General features: G+C 39.4%; 1 non-coding gene across 1 annotated transcript; it reads right to left on the bottom strand.

Moving 5' to 3' along the window:
• Positions 1–23,654: 23,654 nt before the first annotated feature.
• LOC112781506 (small nucleolar RNA R71) lies at positions 23,655–23,762 on the bottom strand. Its single transcript, XR_003192281.1, has one exon. It is a non-coding gene; the product is annotated as a small nucleolar RNA R71 (small nucleolar RNA).
• Positions 23,763–26,274: the final 2,512 nt, after the last annotated feature.

The raw sequence follows: 26,274 nt of genomic DNA, 5'->3' as shown, positions 1-26,274 counted from the left end.
TGGTCTTTGGCAAAGCTTGCCACCTCCCAGTGGAGGTGGAACACAAAGCTTCCTGGGCTGTAAGGGAATGCAACATGAGATTTGAGAAAGCTGGTGCTGAAAGGAAGCTGCAACTAGCAGAACTGGAGACCCTTCGACTCGAAGCATATGACAACTCCAGACTATACAAAGAGAAGGTGAAGGCTGTGCATGAGAAGCATATCAAAAGAAGACATTTCAGACCTGGGGAGCTAGTTCTCCTTTACAACTCAAGGATGAAACTCATGCCAGGCAAGCTGCGTTCAAGATGGGAAGGCCCCTACAAGGTCGAAAAGGCAGAGCCATACGGAGTCTTTCATCTGAGTCATCTTTCAAGTTCCAAATTCATCAAGGTCAACGGACATCGCTTAAAGCTGTATCATGGTGAGAAAATGAAGGACAATAAAGAGCTAGAGGTCTTCCTCTTGGAGGACCCACCACCAGAAGCAGATTGAGATTGTGGACAGTCCAACTTAAGGACGTAAAAGCAAAATGCTAGGTGGAAGACAACCCACCATGGTATGATCGTTTCTTCTCATTCCTAGTCTATTTTATTTTAAATATTGCAGTAGTCATTCATAATTTCTGCATGTTCATCTGCATGTTGCATTTTGCATTCTATATAAAAAAATGGCATATGACGTGCAAGCGTCGTTGATGCGTACACGTCACATGTGTGTGCGAGAAATAAAGAAATTAAACAGAAAGTTGGACAGGAGTGGTGCTGGACACGTGCTTTACGCACAAGCAAGTCCACACGTACGCGTCGCTTGCGATTTCAACACATCACGCATACGCGTCCCTGACGCGCACGCGTGACCATGAAAAATCGGCGTCAATGGGTGTATGGCCAGAGAGTTATGATGGTGTGGGGCTGGAACTATGCTAGTAGCACAAGCCCCATCATGCGTACGCATCCCTAACGCGTGCGCGTCGTTTTCGCAAAATGACTATCCACGCATGCGCATCCCTGACGCGCACGTGTCGTATGTGATTTTTGCCCCAAGCCCAGTGCGAACAGAGAGTTGTGCGTACGCGTCGATGCCTTTGCGCGATTCGCACAATCAAAGGCACGCGTATGCGTGCCCGACACCTATGCATCACTTTTCAATCTGCGTGACCCACGCATACGCGTGATGCACGCGTACGCGTCGCCTGCGACGCACAATTAAACCACCTCAGCGCCTGATTTTTATTCTCCCTCCCTCCAATCTTAATTCTTTTAAATCCTAATTATTTCTTCTTCCTTCATTCTTTATTCTTCCTTATTCTTTCCTACTTTCTATTACTTTCTTTCTTCATCTCCTTCATCAGGTTTCTTTTCTTCCGCCCATCTACTCTTTTATTATTGCATTAATTTATGTTTCTTTCTTCTCTATTTTTCTTTTAGCTTAATTATTTATGGTTTCTTTTTCTTTTCTTTTTCTTGCATTCTTATGTTGGTGTTGGAATTTTATTTGGATATTACCTTACTATAATGAAGCTTTTGGATATTATAAGGAGTGATTTGACAATTGACATATTAAATTGGCTCTCATATACATTTGGATTATATTATTTTCATTCCTACTTTAACTTGCTCACCAAGTGTTTGTGAAAAAGTCCTTATGGCACTTTGAATCCTATTTTCCTTTACTCTTTTACTTGAATGCCCCTTTTTCACAACACTTGTACTCCACATGTATTTGGGGTTATCATTCACAATTGTCATCATACAAATATTCTCTATATTAGCACATTTAATTATTGATGCTTGAGTTATGCTTCTCATGCCTAGTACTTGCATGCTTTTACTCTCTTGCATCCAATTATTATGAATTGCCTTCTCGATCTTAATTGAGGTCTTACCTACATGTTGTAGCTACCATGTATTTGAGCTATCATCTTTCCTTTGGCATTCATTATCACTTGGAATTTTTTCCCTTCCAGTTTTAGTCATCTATATTTCACACTCTTCCTTTTTTCTTCTTCCTTAGGCATGGGTACCAAGAAACGAAAAGAGAAGGCCACTGACAAGACACCAGCAAGGAGAGGAACGAAGAGAACACTGGCTAAGGCACTTCCATCTACCAGTGTCAAGCCACCAATAAAGCGGGTGAAGAGGATCATTAAAGTTGATGAATCCGAGAAAGCCTTTCCCGCACGGGACTCCACACGGTTTGCTAACCGTTATTGCGAATAGATGTTCCCCATCCTAGCTGAAAGGAACTACAACAATGAGCATCTACTCATTGTCCCAACACACTTTGTTGATTTTGTGGAGCCCCGTGTAGAGAGGAGACAGTGGTGATTTTTGAAGAGACAGTCGCGAGAGGCCAACTTATCATGGGTAGTCAAATTCTACTCAAACTTCTACTCGCCTACTATGCAGACTGTCTTCATCCGTTAGTAGTAGGTCCCTGTCTCTGAGAGTTCCATAAAGAGAGCACTGGACCTTCCACCTAGTCCTGAGGGATGGGATGCATATCAAGAAGCATCTCGTAAGCACCAGATGTATCAGTTCGACTAGGATAGCTTCCTTAGAGTTATAGCCCAACCTGGCAGCACTTGGATCTACGGGCAGCATCGTTCAAAACCCAAGAGCATCTCAGCCCAGTCACTCACCCTGGAGGCTCGCGTGTGGGCACAGATTACGTCCCACTATATCTTTCCGAGCACTCATGAGTCGACCTTCACAGCCGACGTGGCTGTTCTCATCTGGTGCATCCTGACAAAGCAACCCCTCAACCTATCCCGACACATCCGGCAAGCAATGGGACATGTACAGATTGCGGGTAACCTAACTTTTCCCACCTTGGTTTCAGATTTAGTCTATGTAGTAGGTCTGTCCTATCGGGCAGGAGATACAAAGGTCATGATCCCTAGGGCCAACCAGTATGTTCCGAATGGGAAGTACACTAAGCCTGCGGGTCCTTCTTTGGATACTCCTCCTTCTTCTACTCCACCGTCATCCACACCACAAGCACCATCCATCCATCAGATGTTCCTTCAGATCCTTGAGAGGTTTGACCGGCAGGACTGGTGAATGGAGCAAATGGAGTGCCATAACAAGCGCAGATACAACTATTTGAAGGACCTCATAGTTGGTACCAACCCACCTCTAGAACCAATGGACACACTGGACTCCCCTTCATCCAGTAGTACAGAGAGACATGGCGAACCAGGCGGTGGAGGCGATGCTTTCAGCCCTACCTTGCTCCTTACTGATGGCACGGAGGACTGTGCCAAGCCTTAAGTGTGGGGAGGTCAGTCCTTGACTTTCGGAGGTAACTTCTCTCTCTTAACACCAATATTTGACTTTTTCTTTTGTTAGATAGGATATATTGCATGATAATAATTGTTTGCATGTATGTTTTGCTTGGTTGAAGTAACGAGTTTCTTTTCAAGACCCTTTTTATAGCATTCCACTAATTTAAATTTAAATTTTTTTTTGATAAACTTGTTTGAGGATTGTAATTTGGAACATAGGTTATAGCTAAGAACACACAACCTATGAGATTTGAGCTTAATTACATGGTTACATTATTTAACCATAATATTTTATTCTTGTGTGTTTCCTTCTCTATGATTGTAATCTATATTTTGTTCTATTCTATATGTCCATTGTTTAGTGTATTTACATGCATACATATGATTGAGGCCATCATTCATTATTACCTCACTCATCCTAAATAGCCTACCCTTTCAATCACCTTTGTTAGACACCTTGAGCCTTTTAATCCCCATTTGTTCTATATTTTACCACATCACTAGCCTTAAGCGGAAAAAAAAATTAATTACCTAATTTGAATCTTTGGTTAGCTTAAGATAGAGATAGTGTATCAATTAAGTGTGGAGAACTGTAGGAACTTGGGTTGATGAAAGTGTACAGTGTTTCATTGACAAAATATTGGAAATTTGGGTACCTACTTATGTGAGACCAGAAAATGTAAAAACCCATGTGCATTGATATGTTATGTTTATCTTTACTTTAAAAAAAATTATATAGTTATTACAATATAAATAAATAAATAAATAAGGGAAAAAAATTACCCCAATGCTAAGTTAAATAAAAGATTAATGCATAGGTCATGAAATTAAAGAAAGATTTGGTACATGAGTATGTGATGCTAAAGTGGGAATTTTGGGTAGCTAGGCATGAATTTAGAGTTATATTGAGTGTGTGTGTGTGTTAGGTGAAACCTTAGGTTAGTCAAAGATTCATATTATAGCTCACTTGGCCATACATATATCCTCACCCTTACCTTAGCCCCATTACAACCTTGAAAGAACCTCATGATGTTTGCATTGGTAAACTAAATTTTTGTTGATTGGTTAGATGAAGAACAAAATCTAGAAAGCATGACTAGAGAAGAGTAGAGTGAATTAACCCTAGACACTTGAGTGATTAGAGTGCATATACACAACCAGTGAGGGTTCAACGCTTGATTCTATGTTTCCTGCTTTCATGAGCTATCTGGTGCATGGCGGAAGTTAGGCCCATTAAGAGGGTGTAATGTAAGAACAGCGTTGCGAGTATAGCCCTTAACCAGCTAAAATCCACCTCACTAATTTAGAAAGTTGTCACAAAAATTTAGAATAAAAATACTGGAGTATGAGTCTGATGAGCGGATATTTTATACGCTTTTTAGGGTTAATTTCATATAGCTTTTAGTATGTTTTAGTTAGTTTTTAGTTTATTTTCATTTGTTTTTAGGAAAAATTCATATTTATGGACTTTACTATGAGTTGTGTGTTTTTCTGTAATTTCAGGTATTTTTCTGGCTGAAATTGAGGGAGTTGAGCAAAAATCTGATTCAGGCTGAAAAAGGACTGCTGATGCTGTTGGATTCTGACCTCCCTGCACTCAAAGTGGATTTTCTGGAGCTACAGAACTCGAAATGGCGTGCTTCCAATTGCGTTGGAAAGTAGACATCCAGGACTTTCTAGCAATATATAATAGTCCATACTTTGCTCAAGGATAGATGACGTAAACTGGCGTTCAACGCCAGTTCTCTGCCCAATTCTGGCGTCCAGCGCCAGAAAAGGATTAAAAGTTGGAGTTCAACGCCAGAAATGGATCCAACCCTGGCATTGAACGCCCAAAATGGCCTTATGCACGTGAATTGCTTAAATCTCAGCCCCAGCACACACCAAGTGGGCCCCAAAAGTGGATCTCTATACCATCTGCTATAGTTTACTCATTTTCTGTAAACCTAGGCTACTAGTTTAGTATTTAAACAACTTTTAGAGACTTATTTTGTATCTCATGACATTTTAGATCTGAACTTTGTACTCTTTGACGGCATGAGTCTCTAAATTCCATTGTTGGGGGTGAGGAGCTCTGCTGTGCCTCGATGAATTAATGCAAGTATTTCTGTTTTCTATTCAACATGCGTGTTCCTATCTAAGATACTCATTCGCACCTCAACCTGAATGTGATGAACATGACAATCATCATCATTCCCTATGAACGCGTGCCTGACAACCACTTCCGTTCTACTTTAGATTGAATGAGTATCTCTTAGATCTCCCAACCAAAATCTTCGTGGTATAAGCTAGATTGATGGCGGTATTCATGAGAGTCCGGAAAGTCTAAACCTTGTCTGTGGTATTCCGAGTAGGACTCTGGGATTGAATGACTGTGACGTGCTTCAAACTCATGAGTGCTGGGCATAGTGACAGACGCAAAAGGATAGTAAATCCTATTCCTGTACGATTGAGAACCTGCAGATGATTAGCCGTGCGGTGACAGTGCACCTGGACCATTTTCACTGGAAGGATGGACGGTAGCCATTGACAACGGTGATCCACCAACACACAGCTTGCCATAGGAGGACGTGCATGCATGAATCAGAAGACAGAGGAAAGCAGAGATTCAGAACACAAAGCATCTCCAAAACTCCAACATATTCTCCATTACTGCACAACAAGTAACCCTTAATCCATGCTCTGTTGTTTATTCGCAATTCAACTGATAAATATAATTGACTTCCTGACTAAGAATTACAAGATAACCATAGATTGCTTCAAACCAACAATCTCCGTGGGATTCGACCCTTACTCACGTAAGGTATTACTTGGATGACCCAGTGCACTTGCTGGTTAGTGGTACGCGTTGTGAAAAGTGTGATTCACAATTCGTGCACCAAGTTTTTGGCGCCGTTGCCGGGGATTGTTCGTGTTTGGACAACTAACGGTTTATTTTGTTGCTTAGATTAGGAAAAAATTTCTTTTTTTGTTTAGAGTCTCTTATTATTGTCATGTTAAAATTTTAGAATCCTTATTTTCTTTTTAAAATATTTTTCAAAAATAATTTTTCTATTAAATCCTGTGCCAAATTTTAAGTTTGGTGTTTTCTTGTTGATTTCTCTGTGTTTTTTCGAAAATTTTAGTTTGGTTTTCTAAAAATTTTAAGTTTGGTGTTCTTCCTTCGTGTTCTTGTGTTCTCGTGAATCTTCAAAGTGTTCTTGAGTTTTCCTTGTGTCTTGATCTTAAAATTTTTAAGTTTGGTGTTCCTTAGTGTTTTTCCCTTAAAAATTTTCGAAAACAAGGAGCATCAGATCTAAAAATTTTAAATCTTGTGCTATCTTATTGTTTTCTCTCTCCTCTCTAAATTCAAAAATATCTTTTCTCTCTGTTTTAAAAGCAAATTTTCGAAATCTATTTCTAAAATTCAGATTTTTATTTCAAAATTTAAAACCTTTTTCAAAAAATCATCATATCCTTTTCAAAATCTCCTAACCACTTTCTCTCTCCTCACTTTTTCGAAAATCTTTCACTCATTTTTATTTATTTTACTTTGATTTATTTTGATTTCGAAATAAATAAATAAATAAATAAATAAAAATAATTTTTATATCATCTCCCTTTCTCCATCATGGACCTAAGCGGAAATGAACAATCCAGGAGGACTCTGGGGTCATATTCTAACCCCTCTACTGCTTCATATGGGAGTAGTATCTGTATACCCTCCATTGGAGTCAGTAGCTTTGAGTTGAATCCTCAGCTCATTATCATGGTGCAGCAAAGTTGCCAGTATTCTGGTCTTCCACAGGAAGAACCTACAGAGTTTCTGGCACAGTTTCTACAGATTGCTGACACAGTACATGATAAAGAAATAGATCAGGATGTCTACAGACTATTACTGTTTCCATTTGCTGTAAAAGATCAAGCTAAGAGGTGGTTGAATAAGCAACCTAAGGCCAGCATAAGGACTTGGAAACAATTGACAGACAAATTCCTGAATCAATACTTTCCCCCAAAATGGATGACACAGCTAAGGCTGGACATCCAAGGCTTTAAACAAGGAGATAATGAATCTCTTTATGATGCCTGGGAGAGATACAGAGAGATGCTATGAAAATGCCCCTCTGAAATGTTTTCAGAGTGGGTTCAGTTAGACATCTTCTATTATGGGCTTGCTGAAGGAGCTCAGATGTCTCTAGATTACTCAGCTGGTGGATCTATCCACATGAGAAAGACAATTGAAGAGGCTCAAGAGCTCATTGATACAGTTGCCAAGAATCAGCATCTGTACCTAAGCAGTGACCCTTCCATGAAAGAAGAGGTTAAAACAGCAATTGCTGAACTCAGTCCTGTAAAACAAGCTGCTGAATTCAATCAACAATTGGACCTTCTAACAAAGCAGTTAGCCGAATTCAAATATAGACTACAAGAGACAAGGATGGCTAATATAAATATGGACGAACAGTATAAGCAAACAAAGCAGTAGTTGTCAAGGCAAATAACAGAAGAATGCCAAGCAGTTCAACTAAGAAGTGGGAAAACATTAAATACCCCACCTCAAGGCATCAAAAAGCCAAGAAATGAGCAAACCTCCCAAGATTCACCTGAGGACAGTAAGACCCCAGGGAAAAATAATTCTGGCGCTAAAACGCCAGAAAATTGGTGGAAGGCTGGCGCTGAACGCCCAGACCATGGCCAAAACTGGCGTTCAACGCCAGAAACAAAGTAGGATTGGCGTTCAACGCCAGAAATGGGCAAGGATCTGGCGTTGAACGCCCAAAATGGGCAGGATCTGGCGCTGAACGCCCAAAATGGGCACAATTTTGGCGTTCAAACGCCAGGAACAGAGAAGGAGTTGGCATCTAACGTCACTCCAGTTTCTAACTCTGGCACTCAATTGCCAGTGTGGGATCAAACACACACAAATGCTGAAAACAACCCCTCTAAAAAGGCTTCTTCAACCACTTCTGTAGGCAGTAAATCTACAGCAACTAAGGTTGATGAATATAAAGCCAAGATACCTTATCCTCAAAAACTCCGGAAAGAGGAGCAGGATAAGCAATTTGCTCGCTTTGCAGATTATCTCAGGACTCTTGAAATAAAGATTCCATTTGTAGAAGCACTTGAGCAAATACCTTCTTATGCCAAGTTCATGAAAGAGATCTTTAGTCATAAAAAGGATTGGAGAGAAACAGAAAGAGTTCTCCTCACTGAAGAATGCAGTGCAGTCATTCTGAAGAGCTTTCCTGAAAAGCTTAAAGACCCTGGGAGTTTTCTGATACCATGCATATTAGAAGGTAATTGCACCAAGACAGCTTTATACGATCTTGGGGCAAGCATCAACCTAATACATGCATCCACTATCAGAAAGCTTGGCTTAACTGAAGAAGTTAAACCAACCCGGATATGTCTCCAACTTGCTGATGGTTCCACTAAATACCCATCAGGCGTGATTGAAGACATGATTGTCAGAGTTGGGCCATTCGCCTTTCCCAATGACTTTGTTGTGCTAGAAATGGAGGAGCACAAGAGTGCTACTTTCATTCTAGGAAGACCCTTCCTTGAAACTGGACGATCCCTCATTAACGTCCAACAGGGGGAAATAACCCTGAGAGTCAATGATGATGAATTCAAGTTGAACACCGTCAAAACCATGCAGCATCCAGACACATCAAAAGACTGCATGAAAGTTGATCTTATTGACTCTTTGGTAGAAGAGATCAATATGGCTGAGAGTCTTGAATCAGAGTTAGAAAACATCTTTAAAGATGTTCAGCCTGATTTAGAGGATTCAGAGGACATGAAAGAGCCTCTGAAATTTCTTCTGGAAGAGGAAAAACCTCCTAAACCCAAGCTCAAGCCATTACCACCATCCTTGAAATATGCGTTTCTGGGAGAAGGTGACACTTTTCCAGTGATTATAAGCTCTACTTTAAATTCACAGGAAGAGGAGGCACTTATTTAAGTGCTAAGGACACACAAAACAGCTCTTGGGTGGTCCATAGGTGACCTTAAGGGCATAAGCCCAGCTAGATGCATGCACAAAATCTTATTGGAGGATAATGCCAAACCAGTGGTTCAACCACAGAGGCGGCTAAATCCAGCCATGAAAGAAGTGGTGCAGAAAGAGGTCACCAAATTACTAGAGGCTGGGATTATTTATCCTATTTCTGATAGCCCCTGGGTGAGCCCTGTCCAAGTCGTCCCAAAAAAGGGAGGCATGACAGTGATTCATAATGAAAAAAATGAACTGGTTCCTACAAGAACTGTTACAGGGTGGCGCATGTGTATTGATTACAGAAGGCTCAATACAGCCACCAGAAAGGATCATTTTCCTTTACCATTCATAGACCAGATGCTAGAAAGACTAGCAGGTCATGATTTTTACTGCTTTTTGGATGGCTACTCAGGCTATAACCAGATTGCAGTAGATCCCCAGGATCAAGAGAAAATAATATTCACATGTCCATCTGGAGTGTTTGCTTATAGAAGGATGCCATTTGGGCTATGTAATGCGCCTGCAACCTTCCAGAGATGCATGCTCTCTATTTTCTCTGATATGGTGGAAAAATTTCTGGAAGTCTTCATGGATGACTTCTCAGTATATGGAGACTCATTCAGCTCCTGTCTTGATCACCTGAAACTTGTTCTAAAAAGATGCCAAGAGACCAACCTAGTTTTAAACTGGGAAAAATGTCACTTCATGGTGACTGAGGGGATTTTCCTTGGGCATAAAATCTCAAACAAGGAAATAGAGGTACATCAAGCAAAAATAGAGGTAATTGAAAAATTACCACCACCTGCCAATGTTAAGGCAATCAGAAGCTTTCTGGGGCATGCAGGATTCTATAGGAGGTTTATAAAGGATTTTTCAAAAATCGCAAAACCTCTAAGCAATCTGCTAGCTGCTGACACGCCATTTGTGTTTGACACAGAGTGCCTGCAGGCGTTTGAAACACTGAAAGCTAAGCTGGTCACAGCACCAGTCATTTCTGCACCAGACTGGACGTTACCATTTGAGCTAATGTGTGATGCCGGTGATCACGCCATTGGTGCAGTATTGGGACAGAGGCATTACAAGCTTCTGCATGTCATTTATTATGCTAGTCGCGTTTTAAATGATGCCCAGGAAAACTACACAACTACAGAAAAAGAATTACTTGCAGTGGTTTACGCCATTGACAAGTTCAGATCATACTTAGTAGGATCAAAAGTGATTGTGTATACTGATCATGCTGCTCTTAAATATCTACTCACAAAGCAGGATTCAAAACCCAGGCTCATCAGATGGGTGTTGCTTCTGCAAGAGTTTGATATAGAAATAAGAGACAGAAAAGGGATAGAGAACCGAGTAGCTGATCATCTGTCCCGGATAGAGCCAGCAGAAGGGATGCCCCTCCCCTCTCTTGAGATCTCTGAGATTTTTCCAGATGAGCATTTATTTGCCATTCAGGAAACACCATGGTTTGCCGATATTGCAAACTATAAAGCTGCAAGGTTCATACCCAAGGAGTACAACAGGATACAAAAGAAGAAATTAATTACTGATGCAAAGTACTACTTGTGGGATGAACCCTATCTCTTTAAGAGATGTGCAGACGGAATAATCCGTAGGTGTGTACCTAGAGAAGAAGCACAGAGGATCCTATGGCATTGCCATGGATCATAATATGGAGGCCATTTCGGAGGTGAGCGAACAGCCACCAAGGTCCTCCAATGTGGCTTCTATTGGCCCACACTCTATAAAGATTCCCGAGAGTTTGTACGTAACTGTGACAGTTGCCAAAGAGCTGGCAATCTGCCTCATGGTTACGCCATGCCTCAACAAGGAATCTTTGAGATTGAGTTGTTTGACGTATGGGGAATTGACTTCATGGGACCTTTCCCACCATCATACTCGAACACTTATATTCTGGTGGCAGTTGATTATGTATCAAAATGGGTTGAGGCCATTGCCACACCCAACAATGATACTAAAACGGTGCTGAAGTTCCTCCAGAAACATATCTTTAGCAGGTTCGGTGTCCCTAGAGTACTAATCAGTGATGGGGGCACCCACTTCTACAATAAACAGCTTTACTCTGCCATGGTTCGGTATGGGATTCGCCACAAGGTGGCCACTCCATATCATCCACAAACTAATGGGCAAGCTGAAGTCTCTAACAGAGAATTAAAGAGAATCCTGGAACGGACAGTAAATACCCGTAGAAAGGATTGGGCACGGAGCTTGGATGATGCTCTGTGGGCTTACAGAACAGCATTCAAGACCCCTATAGGGACCTCTCCATACCAACTCGTGTATGGTAAGGCATGTCAGCTGCCCGTGGAACTGGAACATAAGGCCTACTGGGCAACCAGATTCCTAAACTTTGATGCCAAATTAGCAGGAGAAAAACGATTGCAACAGCTAAATGAGCTAGAGGAATTCAGATTCACAGCTTTCGAAAATGCCAAGCTTTATAAAGAGAAATAAAAAAAGTGGCATGACAGAAAGCTGTCATCTAGAATCTTTGAACCAGGACAGAAGGTTCTGTTGTTTAACTCTAGACTCAGGCTATTCCCCGGGAAACTGAAATCCCGGTGGAGGGGACCATACGTGATTACAAGCGTATCACCATATGGTTATGTGGAGCTTTAAGATATTGATTCTGATAAGAAGTTCATTGTCAATGGACAGAGAATCAAGCACTATCTTGAAGGCAACATTGAGCAAGAATGCTCAAGGCTGAAGCTAGATTAAAAGCTCAGCAAGGTCCAGCTAAAGACAATAAAGAAGCGCTTGCTGGGAGGCAACCCAGCCATGGGGCAACAATCCTCTAAGCATTTTGCCCTATTTTTATTTTTATTTGTTTATATAAAGTTCACTGACACTAAGGTGAGGAATCATTTGTATAAGTCCACAGAGTTACAGAAGGACTCGGCACACAAAACAGAGAAAAAGAGCTCACTGGCAAGAAAATGCCAGTAAGAGCCCATTTTGGGCGTTCAGCGCCCAAAAGGGGCATCCAGTGGGCGCTGAACGCCAGTAAGGATAGCAATCTGGCGTTCAACGCCAGAAAAGGGCAACAAAAGGGCGTTGAACGCCCAGGAGTGCAGCATTTGGGCGTTGAACGCCCAAAACAGGCAGTGTTTGGGCGTTCAAACGCTAGGATGGTGGGGAGGAGGTAAAATCATTTTTTTTCATATTTTTTTCATTCTAATTTTAAAAATTCCATGTTTTCAATTCATGATTTCTTGCATAAACATGTTAAGAACCTTGATTTCTAAAATCCCTCTTTAAAAATATCAAATGTATCTTAATCCATAAGCACAAATCCTCTTTTGAAAATTCAATCCAACTCTTTTCAAACCTTTTCTAAAAACAAATCTATCTTTTTCACTCTAAAATCTTTTCAACTAATCAAAATCTTTTTCAAATCTCCACATTATCTTTTTCAAAATCTAGATCTATCTTTTTCAAAAATCTTTCTTATCTTTTCAATCTTAATTCACATCTTTCATATCATATCTTTTTAAAAATCATATCTTCTATCTTATCTTTTTAATTTTTTCGAAAATCCCACCCTCCCTCCTCTCATCCACCACTGGACACAAGCTCTCCTTCTACCCATCTCCTTTCTTTTCTTTTGCTTGAGGACAAGGAAACCTCTAAGTTTGGTGTGCTTATCCGTGATCACTAAGATCATGGCCCCTAAAGGAAAACAACCCACTCCAAGAGGCAAGAAAGAGAGTATTCCAAAACCACTTTGGAATCAAGGGAAGTTCTTAACCAAGGAACATTCAGACCATTACTACAAAATAATGGGTCTAAGATCAGTGATCCCGGAAGTTAAATTCGATCTGAAAGAAGATGAATATCCGGAGATCCAAGAGCAAAATCAAAACAACATGCTCTACAAACTGCTCAGGGAACAAGAGGAGCAAGGGCGTGACTTAAAGGAACTGAAGCACCAGAAATTCTCTCTTGAAGGACCAAGCACCTCACAAACTAGAGGAACATCCACTTCCCAAACCTCAAGGTTGTTGAGTTCTAATCTTAGCCTTAACTCTGTGATAACTGTTCTTATTTTAGTTTTACCTTAGGAGTCAGATAGTAGTAATTAATATCTATTTTGATTTTATCTCCAATTAAGCTATAGTTTATTTCTCTCATCATCAGCAAACATGAATAAAATAGTAGATCTTTTGAATAAGAGGCAATAAAATTTCGAGTTTTAATAAGAGAAATTCTCATTAGTTACATGTGGTGGCAATACTTTCTGTCTTCTGAATGAATGCTTGAACAGTCCATATGTCTTTTGAATTTGTTGTTTAAGACTGTTAAATATGTTGGCTCTTGAAAGAATGGAGAACATGAGACATGTTATTGATAATCTGAAAAATCATAAAAATGATTCTTGAAGCAAGAAAAAGCAGCAAAAAAGAAAAAAAAGCAGAAAAAGCCAATAGCCCTTAAAATTAAAAGGCAAGGGTAATAAAAAGGATCCCAAGGCTTTGAGCATCAGTGGATAGGAGGGCCTAAGGGAATAAAATCCTGGCCTAAGCGGCTAAATCAAGCTGTCCTTAACCATGTGCTTGTGGCGTGAAGGTGTCAAGTGAAAACTTGAGACTAAGCGGTTAAAGTCAAGGCCCAAAGCAGAAAGAAGAGTGTGCTTAAGAACTCTGGACACCTCTAATTGGGGACTTTAGCAAAGCTGAGTCACAATCCAAAGGGTTCACCCAATTATGTGTCTGTGGCATTTATGTATCCGGTGGTAATACTGGAAAACAAAGTGCTTAGGGCCACGACCAAGACTCATGAAATAGCTGTTTTCAAGAATCATCATACTGAAATAGGAGAATCAATAACACTATCTGAATTCTAAGTTCTTATAGATGCCAATCACTCTGAGCTTCAATGGATAAAGTGAGATGCCAAAACTGTTCGGAAGCAAAAAGCTACTAGTCCCGCTCATCTAATTAGAATCTGAGCTTCACTCAAAAACTCTGAGATATTGTTGCTTCTCAACCTATTAGTCTTCTATTTTATTTGTCTAGTTGCTTGAGGACAAGCAACAGTTTAAGTTTGGTGTTGTGATGAACGGATATTTTATACGCTTTTTGGGGTTAATTTCATATTGCTTTTAGTATGTTTTAGTTAGTTTTTAGTTTATTTTCATTAGTTTTTAGGAAAAATTCATATTTCTGGACTTTACTATGAGTTGTGTGTTTTTCTGTAATTTCGGGTATTTTCTGGCTAAAATTGAGGGAGCTGAGCAAAAATCTGATTCAGGCTGAAAAAGGACTGCTGATGCTGTTGGATTCTGACCTCCCTGCACTCAAAGTGGATTTTCTGGAGCTACAGAACTCGAAATAGCGTGCTTCCAATTGCGTTGGAAAGTAGACATCCAGGGCTTTCCAGCAATATATAATAGTTTATACTTTGCTCAAGTATAGATGACGTAAACGCCAGTTCTCTGCCCAATTCTGGCGTCCAGCGCCAAAAAAGGATTAAAAGTTGGAGTTCAACGCCAGAAATGGATCCAACCCTGGTGTTGAACGCCCAAAATGGCCTTATGCACGTGAATTGCTTAAATCTCAGCCCCAGCACACACCAAGTGAGCCCCAGAAGTGGATCTCTATACCATCTGCTATAGTTTACTCATTTTCTGTAAACCTAGGCTACTAGTTTAGTATTTAAACAACTTTTAGAGACTTATTTTGTATCTCATGACATTTTAGATCTGAACTTTGTACTCTTTAATGGCATGAGTCTCTAAACTCCATTGTTGGGGGTGAGGAGCTCTGCTGTGCCTCGATGAATTAATGCAAGTATTTCTGTTTTCTATTCAACATGCGTGTTCCTATCTAAGATACTCATTCGCACCTCAACCTGAATGTGATGAACGTGACAATCATCATCATTCCCTATGAATGCCTGCCTGATAACCACTTCCGTTCTACTTTAGATTGAATGAGTATCTCTTAGATATCTCAACCAGAATCTTCGTGGTATAAGCTAGATTGATGGCGGCATTCATGAGAGTCCGGAAAGTCTAAACCTTGTCTGTGGTATTCCGAGTAGGACTCTGGGATTGAATGACTGTGACGTGCTTCAAACTCGTGAGTGCTGGGCATAGTGACAGACGCAAAAAGATAGTAAATCCTATTCCTGTACGATTGAGAACCTGCAGATGATTAGCCGTGCGGTGACAGCGCACCTGGACCATTTTCACTGGAAGGATGGACGGTAGCCATTGACAACGGTGATCCACCAACACACAGCTTGCCATAGGAGGACGTGCATGCACGAATCAGAAGATAAAGGAAAGCAGAGATTCAGAACACAAAGCATCTCCAAAACTCCAACATATTCTCCATTACTGCACAACAAGTAACCTTTAATCCATGCTCTCTTGTTTATTCGCAATTCAACTGATAAATATAATTGACTTCCTGAATAAGAATTACAAGATAACCATAGATTGCTTCAAACCAACAATCTCCGTGGGATTTGACCCTTACTCACGTAAGGTATTACTTGGACGACCCAGTGCACTTGTTGGTTAGTGGTACGCGTTGTGAAAAGTGTGATTCACAATTCGTGCACCAGAGTCCCAGGTCGTCTCCCAACGAGTTGCAAGGAAGGATGCTAATTTATTAATTAGGAGTTTCCAAGAGAGTTTGAGAGTTGAATAATGAGCAATTAAATAATTGTAAATTAAAGCAATAAAAACTAAGAATGATTATTAATATTCTAGATAAAAAGTTTTGACTGGGGGAATGATTAATTGGAAGTTCTATCCTTGATCGGATCTCTTAAGTGTAGTATCAAAATGGTTGTTGTTTTCACTTAGTTAACCCTTACTAAATAAAGGAAAGTCAAGTGATTGAGCTAACTCTTATTCGCAAATCCTAGTCCTCTCCCTTGGGAAGGTCTAGCGTTAGTAAATACAGAACTAGCCAACAACTTCCAGTTTAATCAGCACTTAAGCCTTCCAACTCAAGTGTCTCCTTTTAATCAACACCCATGTCAAGTATGGAATCTACTCCATTGACATGAATATAGCGCTCATAAAAATATAAGAAGACATGATAAAATAGGAATGCAAAATTAATTAAAAATAAAAGTAATCCTTTGCATCAACAATCCATGAAAATAATCCAATTACCACTCTAAACAAGAATTAAGAATATGGAATAAATAAAAGAGCAAGTAAGGAAAGAAACTAGAATAGTGTCTTCAACGGAGGTAATGACTCTTCAATATCCAAAAGCAAAAGCAATGAATTAATAAACTATGAATGTAAAGAAAACCTAGAGGGAGAGTAATCCTCTCTAAATTCAGATAAAAAAACCTAAAACTATCCTAATGAGAATGTGTCAATGTGTATCTCCGTATATCGAGTTTCTGTATGTTCCCTGGCTTTATTCTGTGTTTCTGGGCTGAAAACTGGGTTAAAACGCGGCCCAAAATCGCCTCCAGCATTTTCTATTAATTCTGCAGATCACGCAGGTCACGCGTACGCGTCCGTCACGCGTGCACGTCATTCAGCGATTTTCCTTGTCACGCGTACGCGTCGTCCACACGTGCGCGTTATTCGTGCAAACTCCAATCCGCGCGTACGCGTCAGGCACGTGCACGCGTCCCTGCAATTTTCTCCATGTCGTGCGCACGCGTGAGCCATGCATGTGCGTCGATGCTCGCTGGTCATCTCCTTAGTTTCTTGTGTTCCTTCCATTTTTGCAAGCTTCCTCTCCATTTTCTAAGCCATTCCTACCCTATAAAGCCTGAAATACTTAAAACACGGATCACGACATCGAATGGTATAAAGGAGAATTAAAATACACAAATTAAAGATCTCTAGGAAGTAAGTTTTCAACCATAGAACAAAACTAGGAAGGAATTGTAAAATTATGCAATTAGTATGAATAAGTGGGTAAAGACTTGATGAAAGCACTCAATAAAACACAAGATAAACCATAAAATAGTGGTTTATCAACCTCCCCACACTTAAACATTAGCATGTCCTCATGCTTAGCTTAAGTAGATAAAATAAATAAGTAGGGAAAAGCAAGACTCATGCAATACAATACAACCTATGTATATGAATGTAACTATATGCTAAATTGATTTTTCCTACTTGGTTAAAAATAAAAAAGTTCTTCAAGATAAAAATAACTCAAATTCCACAAATTCAAATTATACAGTAAAAACAAGTAAACTTGTAGGAAGACAACTCATGAAAGTAGGGAACATAGAATTAAGCATTGAACCCTCACTGATGGTGTATATGCACTCTAGTCACTCTAGTGTATAGGGTAATTGATGGAGACACAAGGGTGTATTGGTAAAGATTTTCCTCAATAAAACTGCGTTGCAAGTATAGCTCCACCAACAACAATCCTCGGGCATCAAATTTAGAAGAGGGATTTGGTTGTCACAAGTTCAACCCCAATAGAAATAACCGAAGTATTCAAACCTTAGGTCGTCTCACAAGGAATGGGCAAACATGTTCTTCAACATTGGTTAGAAATCCGGGGTTGTAAGTTATGAGCATAAAAATAAATGGGAATCTTAACAAGCAAGTAATCTTAAATTGCAAGAAACTAATTCAATCAACTAAGCAAGATATGAGTGATTTCAAACTAACAAAGTAACATTCAATATGATTCTATTCTAAGCTAAATAAGTAACTAAAACTAAGGCAAGTGATTGGGAATTGTGGTTTTCAAGTATGAATAATAAAAGCAACTCTTGGCTAGGCATGGAAATTGGGGTCACCATCCTTGTCTAATAACCATATCATGACAATTATGAGGAACCAAACTCAATAAGTCTACTTCTATACTTGAAGTACGTCAAATGGTTTGGTCAACATCAATCCATAAGTTCTAACCTCACTACAAATTAACTTAGTAGAAGGTTAGCGTCAATGGTTATCAAATTGACCACTAAGGGCTCCCAAATCATCAAATCTATTAGATCCAATGACTCAATTTTACCTAATTCCCTTGGCCTAGGCCAAGAGTAAAGAGAACTACTCCATAATCAAAGTAAACATTTCATCAAACACATGGTAAGCATTAACAAAAGACATGTTCAAAATAGCAAATAAATTGAAATCAAGAAGTACTCACTAACAATGGTCAACATACAATCATCCAAACAACACAATTAAACATAGAAATCATCAATATAACATCAACAAGCCAAGATTCACAACATTCAAGAAATGAGTATAAAATGACAATTGACAAGAATTCATAAATCTATCACAAGATATAAGCAAAATTACACTAGGAAATTCAAATTGAAAAATTAAAATTAGTAATTAACAAGATCCAATTCACAATTCAACAAGGGAAGATCAAATTAAAACTAGATCTAGAGAGGAACAAGGGTTTCTCTCTCTAGAAGAACAAAAAAATAAAAACTAGCTAAAAATTGTGTCTTAGTAATAATGGTTGATCCCCCCTTTCCCCTAGCATCCTTGGGTCTTTTCCATGCAGAAACAGCTTGAAATTGGGCCTGATGAGCCTCAGAAATCGCCAGGCACGATTTCCTTTAATGAGGTCACGTGCAGCTTCCCACGCGTGCGCGTCGATAGGAATCTTCTGATCTGCACGGATGCGTCCATCCTTGCGCGCCACTTCTAGCCAACCTCATCCACGCGTGCGCGTGGAGTACACGGGTGCGCCAATGCTGCTTTTTTCAAAATTTCAAGTCTTCATGTTCCTCCCTTTTGTACATGCTTTCTTTCTCTCTTCTAGGCCATTCCTACTCTATAATTCCTGAAATCACTCAACAAATACATCACGGCATCGAATGGGAATAGAACAGGATTAAAATATGGCAATTTTGGGGTAAAATAAGCATGTTTTTCATAATGGGGCAATATTAGGAAGTGAACACAAAACCATGCATTTCTTGTGAATAAGTGTGAGAAATATTGACAAAACCCCCAAATTCTACACAATATAAACCACAAGATTGGGGTTTATCAAATTTCCCCACACTTAAACCAAGCATGTCCTCATGCTTAAAATAAAAAGACCAAAGATCATGGTGGGAAATGGTTTATGAAATGCAAACTACCTAAGTGGATGCATGCAACTAATGTAGAATCATCTATCTACTTGGTCAAGAGTAAATCTATCCTCCAAGAATACATGTGAGCATATAGGGTGAAAATAGTACATAATTCATGAATCCTACCAAATTGAACATCAGTAAGGGGTGCATATGACTTGCTAAATGAACGCTTGCGAAAGCCGGGAACAAAGAATTGAGCATCGAACCCTCACCGGAAGTGTATCCGCTCTATTCGCTAAAGTGTATAGGGTTCGTCACTCAATCTTCTCCTAATCATGCTTTCCAAGATTTGTCTTTCCTCTAATCAATCAACAATTACTTAATGCATGCTTACAAGTATCATGAGGTCTTATTCATGGGTTGTTGATGAGCGGATAATTTATACGCTTTTTGGCATTGTTTTAGTATGTTTTTAGTATATTTTAGTTAGTTTTTATTATATTTTTATTAGTTTTTAAATAAAAATCATATTTCTGGACTTTACTATGAGCTTGTGTGTTTTTCTATGATTTTAGGTATTTTCTGGCTGTAATTAAGACACGTGAGGAAAAATCTGATTTAGAGGCTGAAAAAGGACTGCAGATGCTGTTGGATTCTGACCTCCCTGTACTCGAAGTAGATTTTCTAGAGCTACAGAAACCCAAATGGCACGCTTTTAATTGCGTTAGGAAGTAGACATCCTGGGCTTTCCAGCAATATATAATAGTCCATACTTTGCCCGAGATTTGATGGCCCAAACTGGCGTTCCAAGTCAGCATAGAAATTCTAGTGTCAAAGCGCCAAAACTGGCATAAAAGCTGGAGTTAAACGCCCAATCTGGCACAAAAGCTGGCATTTAACTCCAAGAAAAGCTTCAATGCTCAGCCCAAGCACACACCAAGTGGGCCCGAAAGAAGGATTATGCATTATTTACCTATTTCTGTAACCCTAGGCTACTAGTTTTCTATAAATAGGACCTTTTGCTATTGTATTTTCATACTTTCATATACTTTTTACGCACTTGATCATACTTTGATAGACCTGTTCACGTTTGAGGTTGGCCTCACGGCCATGCCTAGACCCTTTTGTTCTTATGTATTTTCAACGGTGGAGTTTCTACACACCATAGATTAAGGTGTGGAGCTCTGCTGTTCCTCATGAATTAATACAAAGTACTATTGTTTTTCTATTCAATTCACGCCTACTTCTTCTCTAAGATATACACTCGTTCTTCAACTTGATGAATGTGATGATCTGTGACACTCATCATCATTCTCACCTACGAACGCGTGCCTGACAACCACTTCCGTTCTACATGCAAACAAGCTTGAATGTGTATTTGTTGGGTTTCTAATCTAAGATTAAAACCTTCGTGGTGTAGGCTAGAATTATTGGCGGCCATTCCTGAGATCTGGAAAGTCTAAACCTTGTCTGTGGTATTCCGAGTAGGATCTGGGAAGGGATGACTGTGACGAGCTTCAAACTCGCGATTGTTGGGCGTAGTGACAGACGCAAAAGGATCAATAGATCCTATTCCAACATGATCGAGAACTGACAGATGATTAGCCGTGCAGTGACAGCGCATTTGGACCATTTTCACTGTGAGGACGGGAAGTAGCCATTGACAACAGTGATGCCCAACATAAAGCTTGCCATGGAGAGGAGTATGAATGATTGGAAGAAGGCAATAGGAAAGCAGAAGTTCAGGAGGAACAAAGCATCTTTATATGCTTATCTGAAATTCTCACCAATGAATTACATAAGTATCTCTATCCTATTTTATATTTTATTCATCTTTTATTTATCAATCCTCATTAACCATTTGAATCTGCCTGACTGAGATTTACAAGATGACCATAGCTTGCTTCAAGCCGACAGTCTCCGTGGGATCGACCTTTACTCGCGTAAGGTTTATTACTTGGACGACCCAGTGCACTTGCTGGTTAGTTGTGCAGAGTTGTGATAAAGAGTTGAGATTACAATTGTGCGTACCAAGTTTTTGGCGCCATTGATGATCACAATTTTGTGCACCAAGTTTTAGTGTCGTTGCCGGGGATTGTTCGAGTTTGGACAACTGACGGTTTATCTTGTTGCTTAGATTAGGTAATTTTATTTTATGTTCAAGCTTTTTACTTTTTATTTTCAAAAAAAAATTTTCAAAAATACAAAAAAATTTTCTATTCTGTTCTTCAGAGTTTTGAATTCTAAAGTTTCATGATGATTTGCTGAAGTCTGGCTGGTTGTGAATGTCTAAACTTTTGGACCGAGGTTTCAACTTATCATCACGAGAGCTTATTGATTTCTATCAATTTTGTTGTTGAGAGTAATGATCTGCTAAAGCTTGGTTGGCCATTGGCCATGTCTAGTGTTTTGGACCGAAGCTTTCACTGAAAGCTTGGCTGGCTAGTAAGCCATGTCTAATTCCTGGACCGGAGTTTTAAACTAACATTGCATGATTCCTGGAATTCTTATTAAAAATTTTGAATCTCTTTTTTTTCTTTTCCATATAATTTTCGAAAAATCACAAAAAAATTTATAAAATCTTAAAATCAAAAATATTTTATGTTTCTTGTTTGAGTCTAGGGTCTAATTTTTAAGTTTGGTGTCAATTGCATGTCTTTATTCTTCTTGTGTTTTTTTCGAATATATGCATTATGTTCTTCATTGATCTTCAAGTTGTTCTTGATGATTTCAGTACTCTGATCTTTGATTTCTCTTATTTTGTGTCTTTTGTTGTTTCTTACATGCATTTTTAAATTGTTATAGTCCTTAGTATACAAACTTCTAAGTTTTGTGTCTTGCATGCATGGTTTATTTGATCTTTATTGCATTTTTTTTTATTGTTTCTCATCATTAAAAATTCAAAAAACTTTTAAAATTGTGTATTTTCAAGTCAATAACACAGAGAATTGAAGATTCAGAACATTCAGCAGAGGAATTACACAGAAAAGGCTGGGCGTTCAAAACACCCAGTGAAGAAGGAAAACTGGCGTTTAAACGCCAGCCAGGGTACTTGGCTGGGCGTTAAACACCCAAAAAGGTAGCATTTTGGGCGTTAAACGCCAGAATGGATGCCATTCTGGGCGTTTAACGCCAGGAGAACACTAGAGGGAAGATTTTATTTTTAATTCAAATCTTTTTCAAATATTCATAATTTTTCAAAATCAAATCTTTTTCAAATCATATCTCTTCAATCATATCTTTTCAAAATCAATTTCTTTTCAATTTTTTTATTTATTACTATTTTCGAAAATCCTTGCTATAATTAGTGATTTAATTCAAAATTTTCAAGTTGTTACTTGCCTATTAAGAAATGATCAAAAGTTTTAATTCTAGAATCACATCTTTTAATTTCCTGTTAGTCAAGTAATCAACTTTAATTTTAAAAATTTCTCCTTTTAATTTGATTCTCAATCATATTTTCTTAATCATATCTTTTCAATCACATCTTTTTCAAAACTAATTTTCAATCATATCTTTTTGATTTCTAATTTCAAAATCTTTTTAAAAAATCACTTAATTTCTTTCCCAATCTTAGTTTTCGAAAATCATTTACCAAATTTTCAAAATTTCTTTTAATTTTTTAAAAATATTTTTACTTTAATTTCGATTATTCTTTTCCTCTTCTCACATCCTTCTATTTATGGACTAACACTCCTCCTCAATGTACAACTCGAACTCTATCCCTCTTGATAAGTTCGAATTCTCTCTTCTCTACCTCATCCTTTTATTTTTATTTTCCTCTGACACCTCAAGGAATCTCTATACTGTGACATAGAGGATTCCATATTTTCTTCTCCTCTCTTTTCATATGAGCAGCAGCAAGGACAAAGACATTCTTGTTGAAGCTGATCCTGAACCTGAAAGGACCTTGAAGAGAAAGCTAAAAGAAGCTAAAGTACAACTCTCTATAGAAGACCTAACAGAAATTTTCAAACAAGAAGAAGCCATGGCAGTCGAAAACAACAACAATGCCAACAATGTAAGGAAGGTGCTTGGTGACTTTACTGTACCTACTCCTGACTTCTATGGGAGAAGCATCTCAATCCCTTCCATTGGAGCAAACAACTTTGAGCTTAAGCCTCAATTAGTTTCTCTAATGCAACATAATTGCAAGTTTCATGGACTTCCATTGGAAGATCCTCATCAGTTCTTAGCTGAATTCTTGCAAATCTATGACACTGTCAAGACCAATGGGGTTGATCCCGAGGTCTACAAGCTTATGCTCTTTCCCTTTGCTGTAAGAGACAGAGCTAGGACATGGTTGGATTCACAACCTAAAGAAAGCCTGAACTCTTTGGAAAAGCTAGTCACTGCCTTCTTGGCAAAGTTCTTTCCACCTCAAAAATTGAGCAAACTTAGAGTGGAAGTCTAAACCTTCAGACAGAAAGAAGGTGAATCCCTCTATGAAGCTTGGTAAAGATACAAGCAATTGATCAGAAGGTGTCCTTCTGACATGCTTTCAGAATGGAGCATTATAGGTATCTTCTATGATGGTCTGTCTGAACTGTCCAAGATGTCATTGGACAGCTCTGCTGGAGGATCTCTTCATCTGAAGAAGACGCCTGCAGAAGCTCAGGAACTCATTGAAATGGTTGCAAATAACCAATTCATGTACACTTCTGAAAGGAAACCTGTGAATAATGGGACAAATCAGAAGAAAGGATTTCTTGAGATTGATACTCTGAATGCCATATTGGCTCAGAACAAAATATTGGCTCAGCAAGTCAATATGATTTCTCAAAGTCTGTCTAGAATGCAAGCAGCAACAGGCAGTACCAAAGAAGCTTCATCTGAAGAAGAAGCTTATGATCCTGAGAATCCAGCAATGGAAGAGGTGAATTACATAGGAGAACCCTATGGAAACACCTATAACCCTGCATGGAGAAATCATCCAAACCTCTCATGGAAGGATCAACAGAGGCCTCAACAAGGCTTCAACAACAATAATGGTGGAAGAAATAGGTTTAGCAATGGCAAACCTTTTCCATCATCTTCTCAGCAACAAACAGAGAATTCTAAGCAGAGCCACTCTGACTTAACAACTATAGTCTCTGATTTAATTAAAACTACTCAAAGTTTCATGACTGAAACAAGGTCCTCCATTAGAAAATTGGAGGCACAGGTGGGTCAGCTGAGTAAGAAAGTTATTGAACTCCCTCCTAGCACTCTTCCAAGCAAGACAGAAGAGAATCCAAAAGGAGAGTGCAAGGCCATCAACATGACCCACACGGCCGAACCTGGAGAGGAGGAAGAGGCAGTGATCTCCACTGAGGAAGACCTCAATGGACGTCCACTTGCCTCCAAGGAGTTCCCTAATGAGGAACCATGGGAATCTGAGGCTCACACTGAGACCATAGAGATTCCATTGAATTTACTTTTGCCATTCATGAGCTCTGATGAGTATTCTTCCTCTGAAGAGGATGAAGATATTACTGAAGAACAAGTTGCTAAGTACCTTGGAGTAATCATGAAGCTAAATGCCAAGCTATTTGGTAATGAGACTTGGGAGGATGAACCCCCCTTGCTCCCCAAAGAACTGGATGACTTGACTAGGCAGAAATTACCTCTGAAGAGACAAGATCCTGGAAAGTTCTCAATACCTAGTACCATAGGCACCATGACCTTTCAGAAGGCTCTGTTTGACCTAAGGTCAAGCATAAACCTCATGCCTCTCTCTGTAATGGAGAAGCTAGGAATCCTTGAGGTACAAGCTGTAAGAATCTCACTAGAGATGGCAGACAATTCAAGAAAATAGGCTTATGGATTTGTAGAGGATGTCTTGGTAAAGGTTGAAAACCACTACATCCCTGCTGATTTCATAATCCTAGATACTGGGAAGTGTATGGATGAATCCATCATCCTTAGCAGACCGTTCCTAGCCACAGCAAAGGCTGTGATTGATGTTGACAGAGGAGAATTGGTCCTTCAAGTGAATGAGGACTCCCTTGTGTTTAAAGCTCAAGGATCCCCCTCTGTAACCATGGAGAGGAAGCATAAAATGCTTCTCTCAATGTAGAGTCAAACAAAATCCCCACACTCAAACTCTAAGTTTGGTGTTGGGAGGCCACAACCAAACTCTAAGTTTGGTGTTAAGAGGCCATCATCATGCTCTGAGTATCTGTGAGGCTCCATGAGAGCCCACTGTCAAGCTATTGACATTAAAGAAGCGCTTGTTGGGAGGCAACCCAATTTTACTTATCTATGTTAAATTTCTATTTTCCATTGTTATTTTATGTTTTCTGTAGGTTGATGATCATGTGAAGTCACAAAAACAATTGAAAAAGCAAAAATAAACTGAAAAACAGAATGAAAAATAGCACACCCTGGAGGAGAAGCCTACTGGCATTTAAACGCCAGTAAGGGCAGCAAAATGGGCGTTAAACGCCCAGTCTGGCACCATTATGGGCGTTTAACGCCAGAAATGGGCACCAGACTGGCGTTTAACGCTAGAAAAAGGGCAAGAAGCTGGCGTTAAATGCTAGAAATGGGCAGTAACCTGGCATTCAATGCCAGGATTGGCAGCAAAGGGCATTTTGCATGCCTAATTGGTGCAGGGATGAGAAATCCTTGACACCTCAGGATCTGCGGATCCCACAGGATCCTCACCAACCTCAACTCACTCTCTCTCTTCTTCACACCTTTTCCTAATACTCTTCCCCAAATACCCTTCACCAATCACCTCAATACCTCTTCCCTATAAAAACCCTCACCTATCACATCCTACCCTCTTCTCCATAAACCCTTCCTCAATCCACATCCATCCATCATAAACCCCACCTACCTCACCATTCAAATTCAAACCACTTTCCCTCCCAAACTCACCCATACATGGCCGAACCAAAGCCCCCCCTCCACTCCTATGTAAACCCATCTTCACCCCTTCATCTTCACACATCTTAAACACTACTTCTCCCCCTTGGCCGAAATACTAACCCCCTCCATCTCCTCTATTTTCTTCTTCTTCTACTCTC

The sequence above is a fragment of the Arachis hypogaea genome, chromosome 19, assembly GCF_003086295.3.
Source record: "Arachis hypogaea cultivar Tifrunner chromosome 19, arahy.Tifrunner.gnm2.J5K5, whole genome shotgun sequence".
NCBI lineage: Eukaryota > Viridiplantae > Streptophyta > Magnoliopsida > Fabales > Fabaceae > Arachis > Arachis hypogaea.
The sequence above is the reverse complement of the archived record's forward strand: the minus strand, read 5'-3'. Positions and strand labels throughout refer to the sequence as shown.